Raw genomic sequence first — 25,713 nt, 5'->3', positions numbered from 1 at the left:
ATAAAGATGATTTTTTTCTCTTATTCCAATCTTTCTGGTTTATTTATTTATTTATTTATTTTGTCTTTTTGTCTGTTGTTGTTGCTATTTCTTGGGCCACTCCCGCGGCATATGGAGGTTCCCAGGCTAGGGGTTGAATTGGAGCTGTAGCCACCGGCCTACGCCAGAGCCACAGCAACGGGGGATCCGAGCCGCGTCTGCAACCTACACCACAGCTCACGGCAACGCCGGATCGTCAACCCACTGAGCAAGGGCAGGGACCGAACCCGCAACCTCATGGTTCCTAGTCGGATTCGTTAACCACTGTGCCACGACGGAAACTCCCCGCTCTGTGGGTTTCTAGCCCTGTGACATGCTGGCTTATGACCCAGCGTATCATCTGCCTTAGTGACCGCTCCCTGCGCACTCGAAAAGAATGTGTCTGGGCAGACCTTGGAGATATTTCGGGTTTGGTTCTAGACGACCATTATAAAGTGACTATTGTAGTAAAGCGAGTCACACCAATTTTTTGGTTTCCCAATGCATATAAAAGTTATGTTTACACTATACTGTAGTGATTTTGAAATATTGTGAAAATAACCAAAAGTGACCCAAGAGACACAAAGTGAGCAAATGCTTTTTTTTTTAAAGTCCTGTACCGGTGGCATATGGAGGTTTCCAGGCTAGGGGATGAATTGGAGCTACAGCTGCCAGCCTACACCACAGCCCCAGCAACACAGGATCTGAGCCGTGTCTGCGACCTACACCACAGCTCACAGCAATGCCAGATCCTTAAGCCACTGAGCGAGGCCAGGGATCGAACCCGTGTCCTCATGGATACTAGTCGGGTTCATTCCCATAATGGGAGCCATAACGAGAACTCCTAAGTGAGCAAATACTTTTGGAAAAATGGTGCTGACACACTTGCTGGAGGCAGAGTTGCGTCAGTGCGTCGAAGAGGAACATCTGTGAAGCACAGTAAAGTGACGTGCAGTAAAATGCACAATAAATGAAGTCTGCTTGGACTCTGCTGTTGCGGGGGAGAGTGTTCTACCAATGTCTTTTAGATCTGGGTGGTTGATAGTGTGGTTCAGGTCTGTGTCCTTACCGGTTTTTGGTCCCTTGTTCTACCAGTTACCGAGTGAGGGCGGTGGCAGGGTCCAACTATGATGGTAGGCCTGTATCTCTCCCTTGGATTCTGTCAGTTTTACTCCGTGTATTTTAAAGTCCCTTTGTTGGAATGTACACTTTTGTGGTTATGTCTTCCTGATGAATCGACTCGTTTATCATTATGAAATATTCCTCTTTACCCCGATCATGCTCGTTGCCTTGAAGTCTCTTTAGTCTGCTGTTAATGTAGCCATGTCAGCTCTCTTATGCTTTCTGCTTTCCATCTCTTTCCTGTTAGTCTCTTTGTGTCTTTATATTTCAAGTGCATCTCTTATGGGCATCACAGAGCTGAGTCTTGCTGTTTTATCCATTGACTTTTAATTAGACTGTTTAGCTCATATACACTTAATGAGTATGGGTTGTGTTTAGGTCCAACATCCTGCCATTTTCTTCTGGTTTGTTTGAAGAGGCAGTAGCAATCCAAAAGGGTCTCCTTCCTCTCCTTTCTCCACTGCACTAGAGATTAGGGGGACAGGGAATTGAGGTTGATTGAATTCAGACTCCTTGCTATGGCTTACAAGGACCACGCCAACCTCATCTCCCCCTGCATTCATTATGTCCTGGCCCACCTGCTAACTCTCTGGTCTTGAACTTGCTAGACTGGTTCCACTCTCCAGACCTTTGCATTTGCTGCAACACCTTTCACTGTGCTGTGCATCAGGAGCCCTTCCCTGTGGTTCAGCAGTAATCCAGTGTCACTTCTTCAGAGAGCCTGCAGGTCCCCTTCTCCCCATCACCACACCAGTTTTCTTCTTGGTACCTGTCACTCCCCAAAGTGGTCTTGTTGGCTTACTTTGATTAGCGTCTGTCTTGCCAACTAGGATGTAAGTCATTTGAGGTCAGGGACCGGGCCTGCTGTGGTCACCGACAGATCCCCAGCACCTAGCGCAGAGTGGGCACTCTTTCAGTGTTGGTGGAGGGTGTGAATGTGGGAGTGAATGGGATTGAATGGGTGCACTCTGTGGCATAGATTCTCCTGGTTCCTTGACTTTGGGGAGTGCGGGTCCCAGCGTGGAGAGTAGCTTCAGACTGGCGTCCTTGGCCTCCTGCCCTCACCACACCGGGAGGGCAGAGGGAGCTAGCTCTGGGTGGTCCCAGCTGCCAGCTGATGGCTGACCAGGCCATCGATTGGGTGGTTTTTAAAGATTTATTTCCCCTTGATCACAAAGGTAATAAATGCAGTGGAGGAGTGGGTATCCAAAACCCATTCCATTATGTCCGTTCAATTACAGGCTCTCTTCTCATGGAACCCAGGTTGGTCAAATGATGTTTTATGTATGTACCTGGCTGTGTGTGTTATGTGTTTCTACCTATGTTCGGGGTCTAGACACAAAACCTTGGTATCTTGTGTTTATGGGCATTTTAATACATTTTTTTTGACGTTAATTTCTTGGTAACTTTTTATTTTGACGTTTCAAGAATATCGAGCATCCCGTGTACCCTTCACCTGGATTCACCAATCGTTAGCCTACATTTGAGCTACATTTGTTTTATAATTCTCCTCTCTTCTTTTTCTTCCCCTTCCACCTCTCCCCGACTCCAACACGTGCACATGCGTGTGTGCACACACGCGCACACACATGCATGCTTATTATTAGTGCTTTGATCCTTTTGAGAGTAATTGCAGACATGACGCCCCTAAATAATCCAGCATGTGTCTCCTAAGAACACGGACATTTTCTAGTATAACCACAGGACAGTGAACAAAATCAGGGCATTGTAATGTCGATACTAAATTATGCAATCCACGATCTGTATCCAAATTTCATCGATTTTCCCCGAATGTTCTTTATACCTGCCCTCCCCTCCTTCACCAATATGAGACTGGGGTTCAGTCTCATATTGCAGTCTGCATCATATTTGGTCGCCGTTTTTAGCGATTTTGACTGTGTGACTTTTACCCCTTGCGTGGATGACAGAACCTCTCCACTATGATGTGGCTCTGCCAGTGCTTGTCCTGGGCCACCACTTACCAGCTCTGTGACCTTGGGCACTTGGCTCTTGGGCCTCAGTTTCTTTGGCTGTAAAATGGGGACATCTGTGTTTCTCTCCCATAGGCTTTTTCTCTTCCACACACGGTACTGGGAACCTGCTGTATCACAGGCTGCTGCGGGGACCAGACAGGCAAGCATCATCCCTCGGGGTGGCTGCCAGGAGGAGAGGCTTAGGTGGAGTAGTCAGTGCCGGGCACCATACTGGCTCCCAGGGATGCCCCCCATGCATTGACTGTTTTGGTTGTCACTTTGCTCACTGTCAAACATTTGGACAATAAAGACAAGCAAAAAGATCTCGCCTTTCCACATGGCCCTCTCACCTTTTTGGTACATTTCCTGCTTGTTCTTTGCATTTTGTTTTAGCCGAGGTGTGATCACACTGCACACATGACATTATGTCTTACTTCCTGTGCCCCTTCTCTGCGGTCCCTTGTGTTGATAACTAGGAAGCCCTCGTCATCACCCAGCCTGTAATGGCTTTGTGGTGAAGCGTGGGGTTCTGGACCCCCACCGGCTGGGTTGAATCCCGCCTACTTACTGGCTGTGTGACGTTGGCCGGCTGCTTTACCTGGGCGTGCCTCATTTCCGAAGATAGCACCCACCTCTTCGATTGATGGGGGAATTAGATGAGTTAAGATCCAAAGGGAGTTCCCATTGTGGCTCAGTGGGTTAAGAACCCCACTAGTATCCACGAGGTTGCAGGTTTGATCCCTGGCCTTGCTCAGTGGGTTAAGGATCCAGCGTTGCCATGAGCTGTGGTGTAGGTTGCAGAGGCGACTTGGATCCTGTGTTGCTGTGGCTGTGGTGTAGACTGGCAGCTGTAGCTCTGATTAGACCCCTAGCCTGGGAGCCTCCATATTCCATATGCTGCAGGTGTGGCTGTAAAAAAAAAAAAAAAAAAAGATCTGCAAAGCTCTCAAAACAATGCCTGGCACATGGCAAGTGCTCTGTCTATGTTAGCTACAATTATATTAATGATCATAATACCATAATCTAATTCTAATTAAATTATTATTATTATTTAACCAGTCCCTTTATATTGGACATTTACACAGTTTTCAGCTTTTCACGATTACAGACCATGTGCATCTTTGTTGAGGCTGCTCGTTCTTTTATGATGCAGCAAATGGGGCCTGAGGAAACTTTGGTTTAGGGCCTTTTGGTCTTTACTAATGCAAATAAATCATTGGCAGCTAGAATCCTAGAATCCGGTTGTCAGCTGGAAGAGAGCAAGACATCATCTCGCCCACTTGTTTCATTTTTCCAAAAGGGGGAACTGAGGCCCAGAACCATCCAGTGACTTGGTTCAGTCTTGCCAAGTGATTTCGTGACTGAGATGGGACTTGACATTGAAAGCAGGTTTCCTGACTCCTATCCCATGGTTGTTCTGTGTTTGTCCAACAGCTAAGATGCTTAGAGGACAGAGAGGGAGGTTTAAGTCGTATCCAGGTGAGTTGGAGGAATCCTGTGTGCCCAGAGGATGCCTGTTGTCTTAGGGAAATTTCATTTTCCAATTCTTTGACTTTAGCGACCATAAATGGTATGTGTGTGCGTGCATGCGTGCGTGTGCGTGTGTGTGTGTGTGTGTGTGTGTATGACTATCATTCACTGTCCATGGCTCCATAGCACATAAGTAGGTTTTGTTAGGCATGTGCATTGGTTTTTTAAATTTTTTTATTACTCAATGAATTTATCATATCTTAGTTGTACAATGATCATCACAATCCAATTTCACAGGATTTCCATCCCACAACCCAAGCACATCCACCCACCCCCCAAACTGTCTCTTCCGGAGACCATAAGTTTTTCAGTGTCTGTGAGTCAGCCTCTGTTCTGCAAAGAAAATCAGTCTGTCCTTTTTTTTTAGATTCCACAAGTCAGTGAAAGCATTTGATGTTGGTGTCTCATTGTATGACTGACTTCACTTAGCATGATAATATCTAGGTCCATCCATGTTGCTAAACATGCTGGTATTTCATTCCTTTTAATGGCTGAGTAATAGTCCATTGTGTATATGTACCACTTCTTCTTGATCCACTCCTCTGTCGATGGACATTTAGGTTGTTTCCATGTCTTGGCTGTTGTAAGTAGTGCTTCAATGAACATCAGAGTACATGTGTCTTTACGAGTCATGGTTTTCTCTGGATAGATGCCCAGGAGTGGGATTGGTGGATCGAATGGTAGTTCTATTTTTAGTTTTCTGAGGCATCTCCATACTGTTTTCCAGAGTGGTTGCACCCACCAACAGTGTATTAGGTTCCTTTTTCTCCACACCCTCTCCAGCACTTATTGTTTGTAGACTTTTGGATGATGGCCATTCTGGCTGGTGTAAGGTGGTACCTCAGAGTGGTTTTGATTTGCATGTCTCTATAATGAGTGATGTTGAACATCTTTTCATGTGTTTTTTGGCCATCTGTATGTATACTTTGGAGAACTGTCTGTTTAGATCTTCTGCCCATTTTTTGATGGGGTTTATTTTTTTGGTATGGAGCTGCAGAAGGTGTTTATAAATTTTGGAGATTAATCCCTTGTCAGCTGATTCATTTGCAAAGATTTTCTCCCATTCTGTGGGTTGTCGTTTCATTTTGTTTAGGGTTTCCTTTGCTGTGCAGAAACTTTCAAGTTTCATTAGGTCCCATTTGTTTATTTTTGTTTTTATCGTCAGTATTCTAAGAGGTGGATCTGAGAAGATGTTGCTGTGGTTTATGTCAGAGAGTGTTTGGCCTATGTTTTCCTCTAGGGTTTTATAGTGTCTGGTCTTATATCTAGGTCTTTAATCCACTTGGAGTTTATTTTTGTGTATGGTGTTATTTAGGGAGTGTTCTAATTTCACTCTTTTCCATGTGGCTGTCCAGTTTTCCCAGCACCATTTATTGAACAAGCTGTCCTTTCTCCATTGTATATTCTTGCCTCCTTTGTCATAGATTAGTTGGCTGTGGGTTTAATTCAGGGCTTTCTATCCTGTTCTATATGTCTGTCTTTGTGCCAGTACCATACGGTTTTGATGACTGTTGCTTTGTAGTATAGTCTGAAATCCAGAAACCTGATTCTTCCAGCTCCATTTTTCTTTTTCAGGATGTCTTTGGCTATTCTGGGTCCTTTGTGCTTTCAGACAAACTTTAAACTATTTTGTTTGAGTTCTGTGAAAAATGTCCTTGGTAATTTGATAGGGATTGCATTGAATCTGTAGATTGCCTTGGGTAGTATAGTCATTTTGATAATATTGGCTTTTCCAATCCAAGAGCATGGTATGTCTTTCCATCTATTTGTGTCATCCTTGATTTCTTTGATCAGTGTCTTATAGTTTTCAGAGTACAGGTCTTTTGTCTCTTTAGGTAGGTTTACTTCTAGGTGTTTTATTCTTTTGGATGCGATGGTAAATGGGATTGCTTCCCTAATTTCTCTTTCTGATCTTTCATTATTAGTATATAGAAATGCTGTTGATTTCTGTGTATTAATTTTGTATCCTGCGACTTTGCCAAATTCATGGATGAGCTCTAACAGTTTTTTGGGAAAGCTCTTTAGGATTCTCTAGGTATAGTATCATGTTATCTGCAAATAGGGATAGTTTTACTTCTTCCTTTCAGATTTGGATTCCTTTGATTTCTTTTACTTCTCTGATTGCCGTGGCTAGGACTTCCAAAACTATGTTGAAGAGTAGTGGCAAGAGTGGATATCCTTGTCTTGTTCCTGATCTCAGTGGGAATTCTTTCAGCTTTTCACCTTTGAGAATGATGTTCACTGTAAGTTTGTCATATATGGCCTTTAGTATGTTGAGGTAGGTTCCCTCTATGCCCACTTTCCGAAGGGTTTTTATCAGAAGTGGGTGTTGGATTTTTTTTTTTTAATTTTAATTTTTTTATTTTTTATTTTATTTTTTGTCTTTTTGCCATTTCTTGGGCTGCTCCTGTAGCATATGGGAGTTTCCCAGGCTAGGGGTCCAATCGGAGCTGTAGCTGCCAGCCTATGCCAGAGCCACAGCAACGCAGGATCCAAGCTGCGTCTACGACCTACACCACAGCTCACGGCAACACCGGATCATCAACCCACTGAGCAAGGGCAGGGATCGAACCTGCAACCTCGTGGTTCCTAGTCAGATTCATTAACCACTGCACCACAACGGGAACTCCCATTTTTTAAAATTTTTAAATGATTTTTATTTTTTCCATTGTAGCTGGTCTGTGCATTGTTTTAAAATTTATTAGTTGCCAACATTGAAAATCAAGAAATTTCCCATAAAAATCTGTATTTCTGGCTTCTTGAATATTCAGAAAATCTGTTCATATCCTGTAGGCAGACTCTTGGCTGGAGCTGAACAGTAGCTACCTTCTTTAGACAGGGCCTGCAGTCTTCAGTTTGCCACAGTCCCCGCCCTTCCCTAATGTACCTAACATTGAAATCAAATGTTGGTTGCTATTTATCATTGTGCTTGCTCTGCTGGTTGTTTTTTTTTTTTTTTTTTTTTTTTTTTTTTGGTTTTTAGGGCCACCCTCGTGGCATATGGAAGTTCCCAGGCCAGGGGTCAAATCAGAGCTACAGCTGCTGGCCTGTGTCACAGCCACAGCAACAAGGGATCTGAGCCACATCTGTGATGTATACCACGGCTCACGGCAATGCCAGATCTTTAAGCCCCTTAGCAAGGCCAGGAATCGAACCCACATCCTCATGGATGCTAGTCGGATTTGTTTCTGTTGCACCACATGGGAACTCCCTGTTCTGTTTTTTGGAAAAATAGAGTTAAGAGGACATTGGATTTTTCTTCTAACCCTTTTTTTTTCTATCAAATGGAAAACTGAAAGCCAGACCAAGAGGGTTACATGTTTCAAAAAATGAGGGAGGGGTTTCCCTTTGGAAGGAGGGTGTGTTTAATGAGCAAAAAAGTGCTTTTTTGTTAAAAGGATACGACTTTCATTGTCACTATGCAGGGCACCCATCCAGCTCCCTCCTCCCCACTTAGGCAGCTGAGCTTGAGATGCCCCCTGCAGTTTGTGGGTGGTCCCTCTCTTCTCTGGATAAGTAGAGAGGGAGAAGGTATTTCTGCCTTTGAGAGGGCGATTCTCTTACCCCGACTTCCACTTCCTGTGGCCTGTGGGCAGTCACTCTTTTCTTTTTTGCAATATCAGCTGTTGAACTGGAGGTTCCCATATTTTTCTGTCCTGCTTCCTGAATCTTGTTCTGTACTTACTCTCCTTTGGGAGAACCTGGGGTGCAGATCCCAGAGAGGAAGCAGTGGGCTCCCAGTGGGTGTTAGGGGTCCCTCGGCTGCCATTGGCGGGACCCTGACACCATCCCAGTCAGGCTTGGTGTCTTCCTGCACTTGTGCAGCCCTGCAGAGACCTCTCCCCTGCTTTGTTTCTCCCAAATCTAGAAGGTTTTGAAATTCGACAGCTACTGCTAATAACAACTACAACAACAGTAAAAGCTCTGCTCTTGCTCACAGGATCAGCAGTGGTGGTTGTCAGGATTCTTTGGTTGCAAGTGACAGAACACACAGCTTAAACTGCCTTCTGCAGAGATGGGAACTTGCTTGGCCTGTGTTAGGGAAGAGTCTGTCTGCTCTCATGGGGTGGGCTCTGATTGGCTGCCTTGGGTCACGTGCCCATTGCTGAGCCAGTCACTGAGACTGACAGGCCAGGTCTGGGTGGGGGACCCACTGTAGCACATGGCAATGGGGGAGCTGTGGTTCCTGGAAGGAAGGCTGGGTACTGGGACTGAAAGAAGGGGAGGGATGCCACACGGGAGCCTTTCTTCTCTGTGCTTGCGCTTCCATCCCAGAGTGCCAGCCTTTGCCTTCTCCCCATGCATCCCAGGGGAACTCTGTTGTCACTTGTCCTGCCTGCATCCTAACCTTCAAAGCCTGGCTCATATCCTCATTCCTCAGGAGGCCTTCCTTGACTGTTATGGCTCTTTTCCTGGATCTGATAATAGCACCGGCATGCCCATGTGCTCAGTGGACATGTCTCAGGCAACAGAACCTCCCAGAAACCTATGTTGCCTATTTTATAGATGAGGAAACACAGGCTCGGAGAGATTCAGCAACTAGGAAGGTGTTAGGGTCACGCAGCATCCTTCTCTCTTATTGGAGGCTCCACTGTATGTGTTTTGAGTTCTCTGAGGCCACAACCTGGGTTGGAATCCAGGTTCTGCCCTTCTAGGTGTTGTCACCTTGGGAAAGTGGCTTAACCTCTGTATCTGGGGAACGAACATTCCAGGCACAAGAACAGTGAGTGCAAAGGCCCTGTGGCAGGAGCATGTTGCAGGAACAGCAAAGAGGCCGGAGTGGCTGGAGCAGGGTGAGCCAGATGAATCAGAGGTGAAGTCGGGGAGTTAGCAGTAGGTGTGGGGAGGCTGGATCGTGCAGTGTCTTGTGGGCGATTGTAAGGACTTGCATTTTTAATTAATTAATTGTCCTTTTGTCTTTTCTAGGGCCGCCCTGCGGCATATGGAGGTTCCCAGGCTAGGGGTCTAATCGGAGCTGTAGCCGCTGGCCTACACCACAGCCACAGCAACTCGGGATCCGAGCCACATCTGCGACCTACACCACAGTTCATGGCAATCTGGATCCTTAACCACTGAGCAAGGCCAGGGATTGAACCCGCAACCTCATGGTTCCTAGTCGGATTCATTAACCACTGAGACACGACGGGAACTCCTGCGTTTTACTTTGCCAAGTATGAGCCCTTGGAGCCTTTGAACAGAGGAGGGACAGAATCTCATAGTTTCTCCAGGATCCCTCTGGCTGCCAGTGGAGAATGGACTGTAGGGGACAGGGCAGAGGCAGAGGGAGGAGGCTGCATGGTAGCCAGGTGGAGCACATGGCAGCGGGGGCTGGGGCGTTCTTCGGGTGATTAGATCTTAGCTAATTGCCCTTCCTTTGTGATCCTGTGTTGTTCATTAACCTTGTGACCTTGCATCCTGGCTTTATGTCATTGAGCCTCAGTTTTCTCATCTGCAAGATGGGGTTAATGGGATTACTTCTCTTACCAGGCTGTGGGCATGAATTGTGTGAGATGATAAACCTAAAATGCTTCCTAGAGTCTCTGGCATATCGTAAGCGTTCAGCAGATATTTGAGGAATGAACCAGTGAGCTAACAACAGGGAGTTTGAGGCTATTCCAACTCTGCCCAAGGCATCTACCCCTGAAGTGAGCCCCAGAGTGGGAAGCATTTCCCCCCCAAACCCGCCCCCTGCCCAGTCTACCCTCCTCCTCCCTACACATGGAGATTTGAATGAACAGAACCCAGAATGTTCTGGCAACAGTTGTTCCCCTTTTCCTGATGACAAAGACATCTTTGTTATGCCTGGGTGTGAAATCCATTTCAGAAATGAGGATGGTGCAGGCTCAGGAGGCAGCTTGCGAGGGTGGAAGAGGTGCTTGGGAGGAAGACATCTCGGGCCCTGTAGATGGACAGCCTGCCTTTCCACTATCATCTAGCCTCACTGGGGTCCAGATTGTTCTTGAATTGGTAGCATTTTGTGGAATGAGAACTATGCGGAGCCACATTTCTGCTGAGTAACCACATCAATCAATATTACCTGCTGTAGCATTACCATTATCTCGCACACAGAAAAAAATCATAATACCCAGTGCTGCCGTGGCTACTGGGAAGTCGACAGTTCCACACGATGCTGTCAGGAGTATTAATGCTGCTGTCTTTTGGGAGAAGCAGTCTGCTGGTGTTTCCCTTCTCCCTCCCTCCCCCCTCCTTCCCCCCCTTCCTTCTTTTTTTCATCCTGCTTTTATTGAGATATAATTCACATACAGCACTGTATAAGTTTAAGGTGTATAGCATAATGATTTGACTTACATACATCTTGAAATTATGATCACGGTTTGGTGAACATTCATCATCTCATATAGCTACAAAGTAAAAGAAGTAGAAAGTTTTTTTTCCCCTTGTATGTGAACCCTTAGGATGTATGCTCTTAACTTTCGTATGTAACGTACAGTAGTATTGATGATATTTATCATGTGGTAGTCTGGCAGTGTTTTTTGAAAGTGAGAAGCCACAATACCCTTTGACTCATTTTCTTTGGGAATCTCTCCTATAGAACCAAGAAGAAAAATTATGTAAGGATGTTGCTTACAGGAGTTCCCTGGTGACCTAGCAGTTAAGGATTCAGCATTGTCACTGTTGTGGCAGAGGTTCAGTCCCTGGCCTGGGAACTTCAGCATGCCTCGGGCACAGCAAAATAAAAAATAATAATAATAAAAAAAGACAGTTACGGGCTTCTCACCTCTGTGTAGCAGCACATCTGTATGTGATCCTGGGTCCTAAAACCCTCCCATCGTCTTTTGAGAATCAGGAGAGCATGGTGGTTGAGCAGGAGTCTAAAACCAGGCCCCCTAAGTTAAGTCTGGGCCCAGATTTGACAAAAGGACAAAGATCTTTGCTCTTGTGACCTGACATCCTGGTCAGCATAGAACTGTGCCTAGAACAGCGGTTCCCAAATGAGGGCACCTTTGACCCCCATCCAGGTGGGACATTTGGCAAAGTCTGCAGACGTTTTTTGTTGTCATAACTGCAGATGAAGGATGCTGCTTGGATGCTACCGGCATCTGGTGGGTAGAAGCCAAGGATACAGAAAAATACCTTACTGTGCCTTAGGACCGTCCCCACAAAGAATTATCTGGCCCCAAATATCAATAGTGCTGAGGTTGAGAACTGTGGGCTGGTTCAGGGTCTGGCACATAGTAAGAGCTCAGCACATGTCAGCTGTCCTGATGAAAAGATGACATAACGTTTCTGCACTTGTTGCCCATCTTACCAGGAAATTGTGGCTTGGGAGGTGTTGCCACCAAGGTGGGAGTGGGGTGCCCCTTCCTGGGGGAGGGAGGTGGTGTTCTGGGCTCAGGGCTGGCCCTTAAGCCCAGAAAGGGGAGAGACCCCAATGCTGGGGAGGCTTTGGAGACCCAGTCCTGAGTTGGCTGCTGGCTGCCGCTCCTGGCTCCTCACCTTGGTGCCAGCACCATCGTCTGCCAGTCACTACAACGCCTGGGGCCAAGACATGTTCTCAGCCCCCTCCCCATGTGTCAGTCTTTGTCACATCCTCTATGCTGGCAGCCCCAGAAGGTGGGGCTGGGGAGGGGGGATCCTCTTTATTTCTGCTCATGAAAAGCTGTATTTGGCAGCAGCACCTGGTGTCAGCAGCCAAGGGCCTGGTTCGGGCTCTCTGCCAGCTGAGTTGGCCTTCAGATTACCTTGCGTCAGCCTCGTCCCTCTCTGAGCCTCAGTTTCTCTAGGTGACAGAGTGCGGCTCGGAGGCTCTTTCTTGCCCTATCTCCTTCTTGGACGCAGGTGAGATGCTGGATGTGCAACTCCTTTGTCCCCAGCAGGCCATTCTAGAAGGAGGAGGAGATGCTGTTATGACCCTTGATCACTGCTCTCCCCCAGCACACAGTCACGGAGGCTGGGGGTGATGGGAGCCGGGTGTCACAGAGCTGGGGCTGGCGCTTCCCCTCTCTCCCTCTGTTGTTTTATCTTCATTCTGTGATTGAGTTCATCTTTTTCAGTCACTTGAAATGCCACCTTTTTTTTTTCTTTTTCTTTTTTGGCCACCCTGCAGCATATGGAGTTCCCAGGCCAGGATTCAGATCTGAGCTGCAGTTGTGACATACACCACACAGCAACACTGGATCCTTAACCTGATGTGCAGGGCTGGGGCTTGATCCTGTGTCCTGGTGCTGCAGAGATGCTGCCAATCCCATTGAACCATAGCGGAAACTCCTGAAATGCCATCTTTTTGCTGACATTTCCCAAATTTATATTTCCTGCCTGGACCTCTGGCCTAACCTGCAGGCATCTGTATCCAGATGACGATGACAACTGTCCTTGGGTGTCTAGCAGGCATTGCCAGCTCCCTGTCTTCACCAGCTCGCTCTTCTCATGCCCCCCCCATCTCAGTCATGGTCTCCCCATTCTTCGACTCGCTCAGACACATCCTTGGGGCCACCTCGATTCTGCTCTTCCTCTCATATCCCACATCCAAACGATCAGAAAATCCTGTTGGCTTCACTTTGAACAAGTATCCAGGGTTCGGCCACGCATCACCCCTTCATAGTTGCCGCTGTGGTCTCAGCCACTGTCCTTTTATGCCAGGACTGTTGCAGTCACCTCCTCCCTGCTCTCTTGCTTCTGCCCTAGCTCCTGACAGGTGGTTCTCCACACACATGGTGTGTAAGTCAGGCCCCGTTCCTCCTCTGCTCAAAACCCTGCCATGGCTCCCACCTTACTCGTTGTAAATGTCAAGATCCTGACGATGACCCAGGAGGCCCTTCTGGTTTTCCCACTCCACGTGTCCTTCTCTCTGACCTCATTTCCAAACATACCTGACACATACCTGCCTCAGGGCCTTTGCACTTACTGTCTGCTGCTCTGAAACACTCCCCAGGTATCCACGTGGTTTGGTACCTCTTCAAGTTTCTGTAACAATAACTCATTTTCTCTGCGCAGCCTTCCCTGACCATCTGCTCTAAAATTACACCTTCTCCCCACGCTCCCTCTTTCTCTTCTCCATTGCACTTGTATTTTACTCACTTGTTTGACTGTTGTCTGTTCTCCCCTCACTGGAATTTAAACTCCTGGAGGGCAGGGGTTTTTGTCCCTCTTGTTCCCTGCTGCTCCCAGACCTAGAACAGTATGTGCAGATAGCAGATGCTCAGTAAATATTTGTTGAGTGAATGAAGAGCCACCCATTCGTTGTCACATATCTCTTGAGATTACATTGTATGTCAGGCCTTCTCCTAGGCATCAGGAACGGAGCTAAATCAAACACTGTGGTCCTCCAGGAGTTCTGGGCCAGGGGAGAGAATGGCCACACAAATAATGATCCTCAGGGTGGTGGATCTTTAACAGAAATATCAGTCAGGACTCTGGGTTGTGAATGACAGGCCCCCCAAGTCAGAGTCATAAGGAAGAAAAAAAGGCTATGATGGGCTCACTTGATGCAGGTGTAATGGCTTCAGGCTTGGCTGGATCCAGGGGCTCCCTGGTCTGACCCTTAGGACACATACCCATCCATGAACCAAGTATTGCCTATCCAGGGTCCTAGAAGGCTGATTGTCTGGCTTGGGTCACATGTTTATCCTTCTTGATGGAGGTGAGGGATCAGATTCTCCACAGGTATGTGAACCAGGAGCGATGGTGAGGAGGGCACATTTCCGGGAGCCTCAGAAAGGGTGGATTTCACATGGCGTCTAGGTGGTTTTTGGGGATGTGTGGCCCTGTCCGTTGCAGGCAATGGGAGGCAGAGTGGAGGTGCTGCAGGTTTCCTGGTGACAGGTGGCCCCCTGCCTCTCTGCGTGTACCTCCTGTGCCCCCTCACCCCGCGCTTTATAAATATTCCTGGCTCTCCGCCTCTGCTCTCTCCTTCCTTCCTTGTATCACAAAGGGGCTCCAGATGGTGCGGCTGTCGAGGAGTCTGCCACACAAATCTGTTGGGTTCAAATCCCCCATCTCCCTCCCCACCCACATATGCCGGCTCTGGGCTCCTCGGATCCTGTTTTGGACCTGAGGGGGGAGGAATGCTCAGTGACTCTGGATGGGCCTCACCTCTCCTGGTACTGGGAGGCCACTTGTACCCAAGAGGGGTTTCATAGGGCTGCCCTGGGCCTCTCGGTTCCCAGGGACACCCTGAACCAGATGTCACTGCTCCCGCTTCCTCATCCTGGGTCTAAACCAGGATAGCTCAAGCTTTACAGTGTGTATCAACTGCCAGGGGCAGATCTAATTAAAATGCAGATTCTGGATCAGCAGGTCTGAGGTGGAGCCTGAGATGCTGCATTTGTAACAGTTTCCCAGGAGATGAGATGCCCGCGCTGCTGGGCTGGGGACCATACTCCGAGTGGCAAGGGTCTAAAGCACTTTCCTTTCCTTGGCTCGCCCCTCCCTCTCCCCGGCTGGGTGCCATCCCCAATTCCTCTCAGAACCGCCTGTCTTCTCTCTGTCCTGTCACACAGGGAGTGGGGGCTCTACCACGTTAGATAGACTTGAAGCTCCAGGAATCTTGTTTTCTGATGTCTTCATACTGCCAGCAAATATTGATTAAGGTCCTACTAGGTGCCAGGCATGGGAGAAGCCACAATGGACACAACAGATAAAACTCCTGTTTTCAAACATCTGGCATTTGAAGAAGGGGCGGACAATAAACAAATAAGAAAACCCTGCAAGTGGCAAGTGCTATGAATCTGGTAACACAGGGATATGAATCAGACAGGGTTGGATCTAAAGATCACAGAAGGCCTGTCTGATAAGGTGACTTTTGAACTGGGACCTGGATGCCGAGAAGCCAGTCACTCGAAGCGAGACAGGAGGAATGGTGTGCTGGGCAGAGGGAACAGCCTGTGCAAAGGCCCTGGGGCAGAGATGAACCTGGCCAGTTTTAGGATCAGCAGGGAGGCTGGTGTGGCTGGGATGGGGGGAGTGAGGGGAAGTGGGTGGAAGAAGAGGTCTGAAGAGTGAATCCCACAAGGTCAAGGCGAGGAACTGGACTTTTATTCTAAAGCAGTGGAGGGTTTTTGGCCAGACCAGGCAGTCACAGTGAAGGACTCATCTTAGAAGAAGCCTTCTGAGAGTTCCTGTCATGGCTCAGCAGTAATGAACCCAGCTGGTATCCATGAGGACGCAGGTTTGATCCCTGGCCTCGCTCAGTGGGTTAAGGATCTGGCATTGCTGTGAGCTGTAGTGTAGTCGCAGACGTGGCTCGGATCCCACATTTCTGTGGCTGTGGCGTAGGCTGGCAGCTACAGCTCCAATTCGACCCCTGGCCTGGGAACCTCCATATGCATGGATACAGCCCTAAAAAGACAAAAAAACAAACAAACAACAACAACAAAAAACCAAAATAAAACAAATCTAAACTAAAAGTCCTGCATCCCAGGAAACCCCTCTGTCCTAGATAAACTGGGATGGTTGATCACCCTACAGTTAAAATTCTTTTTATTGTTTTCAGAGCACATTAAAAAAAATTGAAGTATAGATGATTTAGCATTGTTCTGTCACTTACAGCTGTGCAGCGGAGTGGCCTAGTCATCCATATAGATGCAGTCTTTTTCTCATATTATCTTCCATCATGTCTAAAGTGCTTATGAAAAAGTTTAGGCCCTGGTGTCAGCTGAGCCTAGATCTGAATCCTGCTCTGCCATTTCCTGGCTGTGTGACCTCAAGCAGGTCACTTGCCCTCTCTGTGCCTCCATTTCCCCCCCTCCAAAATGGAGAGTGATTGTAGGACCTTCCTCAGAGGATTTTTTTTTTTTTTTTTTTTGAGATTTAGATGGGATCGTAAGTGGACTGGAAAGAGGCTGAGACCATGTCGAGGGCTGGGTCTGGGGCTCCGAGGCTCTTCCCCTCCCCCACAGCTGGCCCCAGCTTCCGAGTCAGGCTGGCTCCATCCTCCACCACATCAAAGTTCTCCCAGGGCCCCTTTATGGCAGAGTCTGGAGGCCCCTGGTTCAGAGGCTGATTAGAGCAAGATCCTATCTGGGGAGGTGCCCAGCAGAGGGGAGGCCCTGCTCCAGCAGCCCCCGCCCTCCCACACAGCCCCTTGGGGTCCTCTTGGGGTGTACAGAAGCTTGCACACCAGCGGGACCCGGGACAAGCTGGTCAACCTCTCCGTGCTTCAATTTCCTCCTCTTTAAATGGGGCTGCTAGGGTCTCCCCATGGGGTGCAATTTTATACATTGACGAAACCCATGTTGGACAAAACTGGGTCCCCAGTGGTAGCGTTTGAAATATTTTCCTTTGAACCATCTGATGCTTTGAACACACACCAGCTCCAGGGCAGTGGTAGGACTGTGCCTCTCAAGAGGGCTGGCCACGTTTATAGAAGTTGCTCTTTAGGATGCTACAGACAGTGGTTGTGAAGGGTCTCCGTGCTCTGAGCCTCCGCTGCCCCAGCCCGCCGTGCCGGGGAGCCTTGAGAAATAAATAAATGGAGGAAAATAGGTGTCTGCTCAAGAAATGGGAGCTGCTAATTTTTAAAAATTAAAACCATGCTTTTATTCATTTATGCTTATAGATTTAAGTCCGGGTCTTGCAGAGATCTGAAAAGATTCCGAGTCACCTCCCAGTAGGAGACCAGATACACCACTCTCAGCAGACTGGTTAAGTCAGATGACAGTGAAGACATTTTACTGAGCACCTGCTCCATGTGAAAGCCCCGGAGTCCTTGCTCTCCTCTGGGTTTGCTCCAGGGACTGACAGCATCCACAAGGGAGCTTGGACCTCCCTCAGCATTACTGAATCAGAGTCTGGTCCTAACCCCCTGCGCCCCCCACCGCCCCCCCCCCAATGATTCTGAACACACTGCAGTTTAAAGGACGTTGGTTTGGGTGTTAGTCACTCCTTCAGTCCCTACAGCCGCCCTGCGAGGGAGAGCTGCTCAAAAAAGTGGAAACGGACCGCTTCAGACGCCTGAATCAGTTTCTCTTGCTTCGCCCACTTGGCCTTGTGCGTTCCTCCCTCAGCAAACCTAACAGGAAAGACAGACAAAGCTGGTGTCGGGTAATAGAGATCAACTCTTTGGGGTTGTTCACTGGGAGGGAGCGGGAGAGAGCCTTCTGGTGTGTGGGAAGCGCTCCCTATCTTGGTCTGTATGGCCGTTACCGGGGGAATACGTATTACAGAGTCACCGAGTTGATACTCCTCATTTATGCACTTGGCTCTGTGTTATACATCAGTAAAATTGTCCAGGAGCTCTCTTGTGTTGCAGCAGGTTAAGGATCTGGCATGGTCACGGTAGCACCTTGGGTCACTGCTGTGGTTTGAGTTCTTTCCCTGGCGCAGGAACTTCCACATGCTGCAGGCATGGCAAAAACAAGTACATAGAAATAAAAGTTTCCAAAAAAAAAAAAAAAAAAAAAAGAAAGAAAAAGAAAAAAGAAACTGAGGTGTGGGGAAGCTCAGTAACCTGCGCAGGGTCTCACAGCCAAGAGGGTACCGGAGTCTATGACAGAGGCAGAGCCAGGATTCGAACTCAGGCTGTCAGGCACCTGAACCCTGCTCTTGACTGTCATGCTTCGCGCTCCACCTTGCACCAGCTGAGAGCGGGGAAGGGAGCAGGTGATTCTGGCAAAGGGAGGCGGCCTCTGTGATGCCCCAGTGGATTTGGATCTTCAGAGAGGAGAGGGCCTCGGCCAGCAGAGGAGCGGGTCTGGTCAGTCCCCAGAGTGTGACTTCGTTGGCCTGTCCCTGCCCTGGTGTGAACCCCCGCCTCGTCCCTCGGCTCCAGCTTCAGGAGCTGTAGGGGACCTCGAAATGGCAAATGCTCCTCATGCTGTTGGGGAGACCGAGAGAGAGCAGGGCGATCTTAGCTGGTCCAGTTAGTAGCCCAAGAGCTGGTCAGGAGCGCCTGCTTTCTCTAACCTAGTAGGGGCCATCTCTTGAATCAGATGCTATTAAAGAAGGCTGGGAACTAGAGACTCTCCTACGACGTGAAGTCAATCAGAAGGAGAAAGACAAATACCATATGATATCACTTCTATCTGGAATCTAATACACAGCACACACACACACAAAACCCCTTTCCATAGAAGAGAAACTCTTGGGCTTGGAGAACAGATTTGTGGTTGTCAAGGGGGAGGGGAAGGGGAAGGGAGTGGGATGGACTGGGAATCTGAGTTTAATAGATGCAAACTATTGCATTTGGATGGATAAGCAATGAGATCCTGCTGTAGAGCATAGGGAACTATATCTAGTCACTATGATGGAGCACGATGGAGGAGCAGTGAGAAGAAGAATGTGTATATGTATGTGTGTGTGTGCGTGACTGGGTCATTTTGCTGTATGGTAGAAAACTGACAACACTGTAAACCAACTATAATGGAAAAAATAAAAATCGTTACGAAGTAAAAAAATCATATTCCTTTAAAAAAAAGAATAGGAACAATCTTTCATTAATTAATCAAACCCCCAGTCTTTATTGAGCACCTCCTATGTGCCAGGTGCTGTACTAGGTGCTGGGGACACGGGAGTGAACAAACAAAGTCCCTGCCCTGGTGGAGCGGAGGTTCTCATGGGAGTGACAGGGAGATAACAAGCGCCAAGGAGCAGGACCCGTCCAGGCTTCAACGCCCACACTGCACCACACTCCGGGGTGGAAACGCAGCTGAGGGGATGGTGGATGGGATAAAGACTGACCTGCTTTCCCCTGGGAAAGGCTTGAGCAGGGAGGGAAGCTGTGAGGGATGCTTAGGAGCCAGGAATGTGACGCTGTGCGGGAAGCGAGTTCCAGAGGAAACTGGAAGGGCAGAGGCTGGGAGGTGAGCGGGGACTTGGTGCAGCAGGTGCTGGAGTGGAGGGAGGGGGCAATGAGGTGAGGAAGGTAACAGGCGTGTTGTGCTAGGGCTTGGCAGGTAAAGGTGAGCAGGGCCTCCTCCTTGTGCAGTGGGCAGACCTGGAGGGCCATGAGCAGGGCAGAAGTGTGGTCTGATTTATGTTCCCGAAGGGGCTGCTCGGTTCAGAGTGTAGGGGCCGGCCTGTAGGAACCGCAAGACTGATTCGGTTGCAGTTACCGGCAAAGAGTGGTGGCAGCTTGGATCAGAAGGTGGCATGGAGAGAGGATGACACATTTAGGATGTGATGGAGCTGGCTCTGACTTTAATTGGTGGCAGAGGAATGTGGGAGGTGAGGCTTTTTAGCAGAGGGGTAGGTAGACCTTGACTGGTATAACCTGGAAGGCTTCCTGGAGGAGGTGGAGGCAGTCAGGATGGGCGTGACAGACTGCGGGACATTCCGGCAGTAGGATTCCCACGAGCGAGGGCCGGAGTGGTTCATGCGAAGGGCAGGAGATTGGCTTACGTGACCTCCTTCCAACCTTTAAAGGTCACCAGATGAGCTCAGAGTTGTCCCTGGGGTTTCAAAGCTAGACAAGAGATTAAGGGTCAAAGGTTTGGGTCACCCCCTTGAGTGGAGGCAAGAAGGCAGCGAAGGGGGAGTGAGGACATCCAGGCGGAGGAGTTCTGAGGCTCTTAGCCCTGGCTCCGACCCTGTCACCCACCCTCCCTGGGCCTCAGCTTCCTCAGGCAGCAGTTGGGGTTCCAGGGAGGTGCAAAGTGAGAGTGCTGGCGGCCTGGCAGGTTGGAACAGAGGGGGCCGTGCCAGGGCCAAGAGCAGCTTGGTTTGCAGGGCGGCGCTTTCTGGGTGAGAACAGAGTTGTTTGAGGAAGGCGTGGGGCGGGGGAGGGGGGACTCCTCTTTTCTCTCTGGGCAGATCTTTGAGGAGCGGGCACACAGAGGGGCAGTGAACAGAGACAGCGCTGTGGGCCTCTTTTTGGGGGGATGGGGTGGGGAGAAGGAGCTAGGTCAGCTGTATGGGCCACTTAATACCCATGAACTTGCAATTAAATGCGGAAGTAGGGGACAAGGGGGTGGTAAAAGGGGATATTGTTCCCAGCTCCGGAGAGGAGGCAGGGGAGGGCGGCTGGAGCCCTGGGGAAATGGCCAGCCTCCAACATGAATGGGCTTCAGTGTCCTGGGGGGGCCTGGGGGGGCAGGGGGCCGTCATTTGGCCCTTTGTCCTGCTCTGCTGGACCCAGCCACAAAGGCCAGCTTGATTCCTATTCGGCTTCTTTTGGGGGGGAGAAAGGGGGGGGTCTTGACCCCAGCTTGGTCCCCTCCCAAGGTCCCAAGCAAAGATCTCCCTCTGGCCATGGGGGGGGGAGTGTGTTCTCTAGAAATCCCCCCACACCATGATTGAACTTTGTTTTTGCATGAAAAAATTTTAATTTTTTAAGGCATATCTTACATGCAAAATGTACAATATTAAGTGTACAACTTGATGCATTTTTGCATGTAATTTATCCATATAACCTTCGCCCACATCAGCTAATAACTATTGGCAGCACCATGGGGGCGTTCCCGCCCATGTCAGTACCCCCAAAGTAACAACTGTCCTGAGTTCTATCATCTCAGATTAATTTTGCCTGTTTTTTAACTTTATGCAAAACAGAATCATACAGTATATGCTGTTGCGTGTCTTTTGAATTAAATTTAAAACATTATAACCATACATGTATATATAACCATACATATGTGGACTTAAAATTTTATGGTATACTCTATATTCGCTTTATATATATTGTATGTAAGCATCTCCATGGTTCACATTAAAAAGGAACAAGTAGGTGTTCCTGATGTGGTGCATTGGGATCAGTGGTGTCTCTGCAGCGCCAGGATGCAGGTTCGATCCCCGGCCTGGTACAGTGGGTTAAAAGGAAATGGCTTTGCTGCGGCTTGGATCTGGGCCCTGGCCTGGGAACTCCATATGCCTTGGGGCGGCAGGAAAAAAAAAAAAAAAAAAAAAAAAAAAAAAGGCATAGATGATGCAGATTAAAAAGGTCAGCCTCCCAAAACTCCAGAGACAGTAAAAAGATAAGTGGTTGCCAGGGCTTGGGGCATGGGGGCGGTGAAAGGTGGGGCACAGAGGAGTTGAAGGGCAGTGAATCTTCTCTGTATGGTTAGCATAATGATGGATACGTGTCATCACACATTTGTCCCAACGTGTAGAATGCACACCACCAAGAGTGAGCCAGAGCGATGGATTCTGGATGATAATGATGCATTGTCACAGGTGTACCCTCTGGTGGGGGGTGTTGATGATGGGGGAGACTGTGCTTCGGTGGGGCCAGAAGGTATAGGGGACATGTCTGTACCTTCTGCTCCATTTTGCTGTAAACCCAAAATGGCTCTAAAAAATAAAATCTTGGCGTTCCTGCTGTGGTGGTGTGGCTCAAGAATCTGGTGTTGCTGCAGCTGTGGCGTAGGTCACAGCTATGGCTCAGACTTGATCCCTGGCCCAGGAACTTCCATAGGCTGTGGGGGTGGCTAAAAAAAAACTTAAATAAAGGTCAGCCTCCCAGTCTCCTCCCCAAAGTCATCTGCTGACCTTGGGCCCTTCAGACGGAATGGCCATGCCCCTTTTGTTACAGGAACGTGGTGGCTCATTGTACTCACATTTCTGCACTTGGCTTTGTCCCTCTTTCCACCCTGTGTCATGGAGGTTGTTCCATAATAGTACATAGGATTCCACTGGATGGATGCATGGATACCTGGGTTTTTGTTTTGTTTTGTTTTTTTTAAGACGCACACGAAGTTGTTCCCATCTTTTGCTGTTACAGTTGATGGTGCGACAGACACGGGCCACTTCATACCTGTAGGTTCACTTATTTCCAGGAAGACAATTTCTGGGTGAAAGGGCATATATATACATTTGTTTGTTTATTATTTATTTGACTCTTTCCTTCCAGTTTTATTGAGATGTAACTGACATACAGGACCGGGTAAGTGCAGGCGGTACAGTATAAGGACATGACTAACATACATCATGAAATGATTACTGTGATAAGTTGAGTGAACATCCAGCATCTCCTGCAGATACAAAAGAAACACAGTTTCTTTTTTCCTTGTGATGAGAGCTCTTAGGATTTCCTTTCATAAATACCTTAAAGCAGTTGTGAATTGTGTTAAAAATCATATTGTCCATCCCACCCTGAGTATTTGTGTATCTTATAAGTAGAAATTTGCACCTTTTGACCAAACTCTCCCCACTATCCCCTGCCTCTGGTAACTATGAATCTGACCTCTTTTTCTGTGCGTTAATTTGCTTTTTGAAGTGTAATTGACCTGCAACACGATGTTAGTTCCTGATGCACAGCATAACGGTTTGATATTTCTCTATATTACAAAGTGATCACCACAGAGAGTCCGTCCATGAATAATATTTCATTTGCCTTTTATTTTAATCTTCTTTTTTTTCCCTTTCTTTAAGGGCCACATCTGTGGTATATGGAAATTCCCGGTCTAGAGGTTGAATCGGAGCTGCAGCTGCGGTCTTACACCACAGCCACAGCAATGTGGGATCGAACCCGCATCTTCATGGATACTAATCGGGTTCGTTACCTTTGAGCAACAATAGGCACTTCACTCATCTTTAATTACCTGTCAGATATGAGTGCAATCTCCTTGTAGAAAATTAAACCATTACGAATGAGTGAACCCTCTCCTTCCTATCCCTGGCTGCCCCCACCTCTAGTTTCTCTTGTTACTAGTGTGCTGTGCAGCATTCCAGATCTTTCCCGTGTGTCTGTGTTATTGATGTACATAAATTTGAACCTCTGGAAGAGATAGGGCATGTTTTTAGGTATGTGCATTTGTTTAAATAAAAGGCCTCAAACTGAGGCTGTGGAGCAGGTGTTTAAAGCTGTAGGCTCTACATTATGGAAAACAGTATGGAGGTTCCTCAAAAAACTAAAAATAGAGTTGCCACATGATCCAGCAATCCCACTCCTGGGCATGTATCCAGACAAAGCTTAATTTGAAAGGTACATGCACCCCTGTGTTCATAGCAGCACTATTCACAATAGCCAAGACATGGAGCAGCCTAAATGCCCATCACAGAGGACTGGATTAAGAAGATGTGTGTGTGTGTGTGTGAGTGTGTGAGTGTGATGAAATATGACTCAGCCATAAAAAGCATGAAATAATGCCATTTGTAGCAACATGGATGGACCTAGAGATTATCATACTCAGTGAAGTAAATCAGAAAGAGAAAGACAATGCCACATGATATCACTTATAAGTGGAATCTAAACTACAACACATAAACCTATCTATAAAACAGAAACAGACTCACAGACATAGAAAGCAGATTCGTGATTGCTGAAGGGGCCGGCAGTGGGGGAGGGAGGGGTTGAGAATTTGGGGTGAGCAGATGCAGACTAGTTGTGTACGGGACGGATAAACAAGGTGCCACCGTATAGCGCAGGGAACTGTTCAATATTCTGTGGTTAAACCGTAATGGAAAAGAATATGAAGATGAGTATGTATATGTATAATGGAATCACTTTCCTCTGCAGCAGAAGTTAACAGAACATTGTGAATCAACAATACTTCAATAAACTCGGGGGCAAAAAAGGGCTGTAGGCTCTGGAGCCAGGCTCCTGGATTATATTCTAGCTCCATCCCTTTACCTGTTCCCTGCGGGTAAACTGCAGGGATCACCTAGCATTTCACAGCTTTGTTCACTGATGGTTTGTCTGGGGGATCTTTTTGTGTTGTTGTACACAGGTCTAGCTCATTCCTTCTAACTCCTACCTGCTGTTTCACAGGACAGTTATACTGGAATCTATACATCCATTCCCCTTCTTAATAGGTATCTAGGAAGTTTTTTTTTTTTTTTCCTTCTGTATCAGGAGATCTCAGCCTTAGCGCAGTTGACAGTTTAGGCTGCATGATTGTTTGGTGTGGGGGGTTGGCAGGTGCACTGCAGGGTGTGTAGCAGCATCCCTGGTCTCTCCCCGCCAGATGCTAGTAGTTCCCTCTGCCCCAGGTGTGACAACTAAAACTGTCTCCAGACATTGCCAAAGGTAGTGCTGAGAAATGCTGCAGGGAGCTTCCTTCTCCAGGCCTCACTGGGCACATGGGCAAGGTCATCATCATGATGACCCATTCTGCAGATAAGGAAATGGAGGCCCAGAGAAGTCAAGTCATTTGCTTGAGGTCACACAGTGAAGACATGGTGGGAGCAGGATTGGAGCTCATGCTTCTTCCCATTTTGAGGGGGGCACCCACCAAGTGCCAGGCAGTTTTTGGCTGAGCTGGGTGTATAGTGGGTGACAGGACAGACCCAGTCCCCTGCCCTCATAGAGCTTGCATTCTTGTGGGAACGACAGACCGTCATCTCATAGATTCCCTGACTCAGGCGACGGTTGGCAGGTGAGGGTAAGACAGTCGTAATGACAGTCCCGCCTGACATATGTTTATAGTATTAACTGATATATAGTGAGGGTTTCAGATGTCAGTTACTGTTCTAGAGAGTTTCCCAGGATGAACTGATTGACTTCCCACCAAAAAGCCCCATGAGGTGCCATTAGTCTTGTACCCATACTGCAGATGGGGAAACTGAGGCACAGAGGCATTCAGGTCCTTTGCCAGGAAGTGGCAGGGCAGCTACTAGAACCTGGGCTGCTAGAACTCTGAACCACTGTGCAGCCTATCCTCTTGGTCCCTCCTGTACCTACTTCCTGGGTGGTCATGAGGGTCGCCTGGGTGAAGACAGTGTCACTTGGTGTGGTTTGCCTGAAAATGAAGACAGAAATGGAGAGTAAATGATTAAAGTTTTATAGCAAAGTTGGCAGAGTAATTTTATGCCAGTTCAGTCCAGTACTAGAAAAACTAGGCTTGCAGTCTGCCTTTTTGCTGTGTTTTTCTAATACTTCACTTTTATTGCAGTTTATAAGAGCATTAGTCTCCAACAGATTATAAACTAAGGACACGCGTTCCCGTCATGGCACAGCGGAAGTAATCCGACTAGGAACCATGAGGTTGCAGGTTTGATGCCTGGCCTTGCTCAGTGGGTTGAGGATCCAGCGTTGCCATGAGCTGTGGTGTAGGTCACAGATGCGGCTCGGATCTGGCATTGCTGTGGCTGCGGTGTAGGCTGGCGGCTACAGCTCTGTTTAGACCGCTAGCCAGGGACCCTCCATATGCCGCGGTGCGGCCCTAAAAATAAAAAGAGACAAAAAAAAAAAAAAAAAGAAACTGAAGACAAAAATAGTTCTGTAGATTGTTGGAGG

The 25,713-nt window shown here is 47.9% G+C and overlaps 1 protein-coding gene across 1 annotated transcript in view; it reads left to right on the top strand.

The window, feature by feature from the left end:
• Window positions 1-25,713, top strand: part of PREX1 (phosphatidylinositol-3,4,5-trisphosphate dependent Rac exchange factor 1) — a 198,130-nt gene that overhangs the window by 12,520 nt on the left and 159,897 nt on the right.

This window comes from Sus scrofa, chromosome 17 (assembly GCF_000003025.6).
Source record: "Sus scrofa isolate TJ Tabasco breed Duroc chromosome 17, Sscrofa11.1, whole genome shotgun sequence".
NCBI lineage: Eukaryota > Metazoa > Chordata > Mammalia > Artiodactyla > Suidae > Sus > Sus scrofa.
This window is presented reverse-complemented; position numbering and strand designations above follow the sequence as displayed.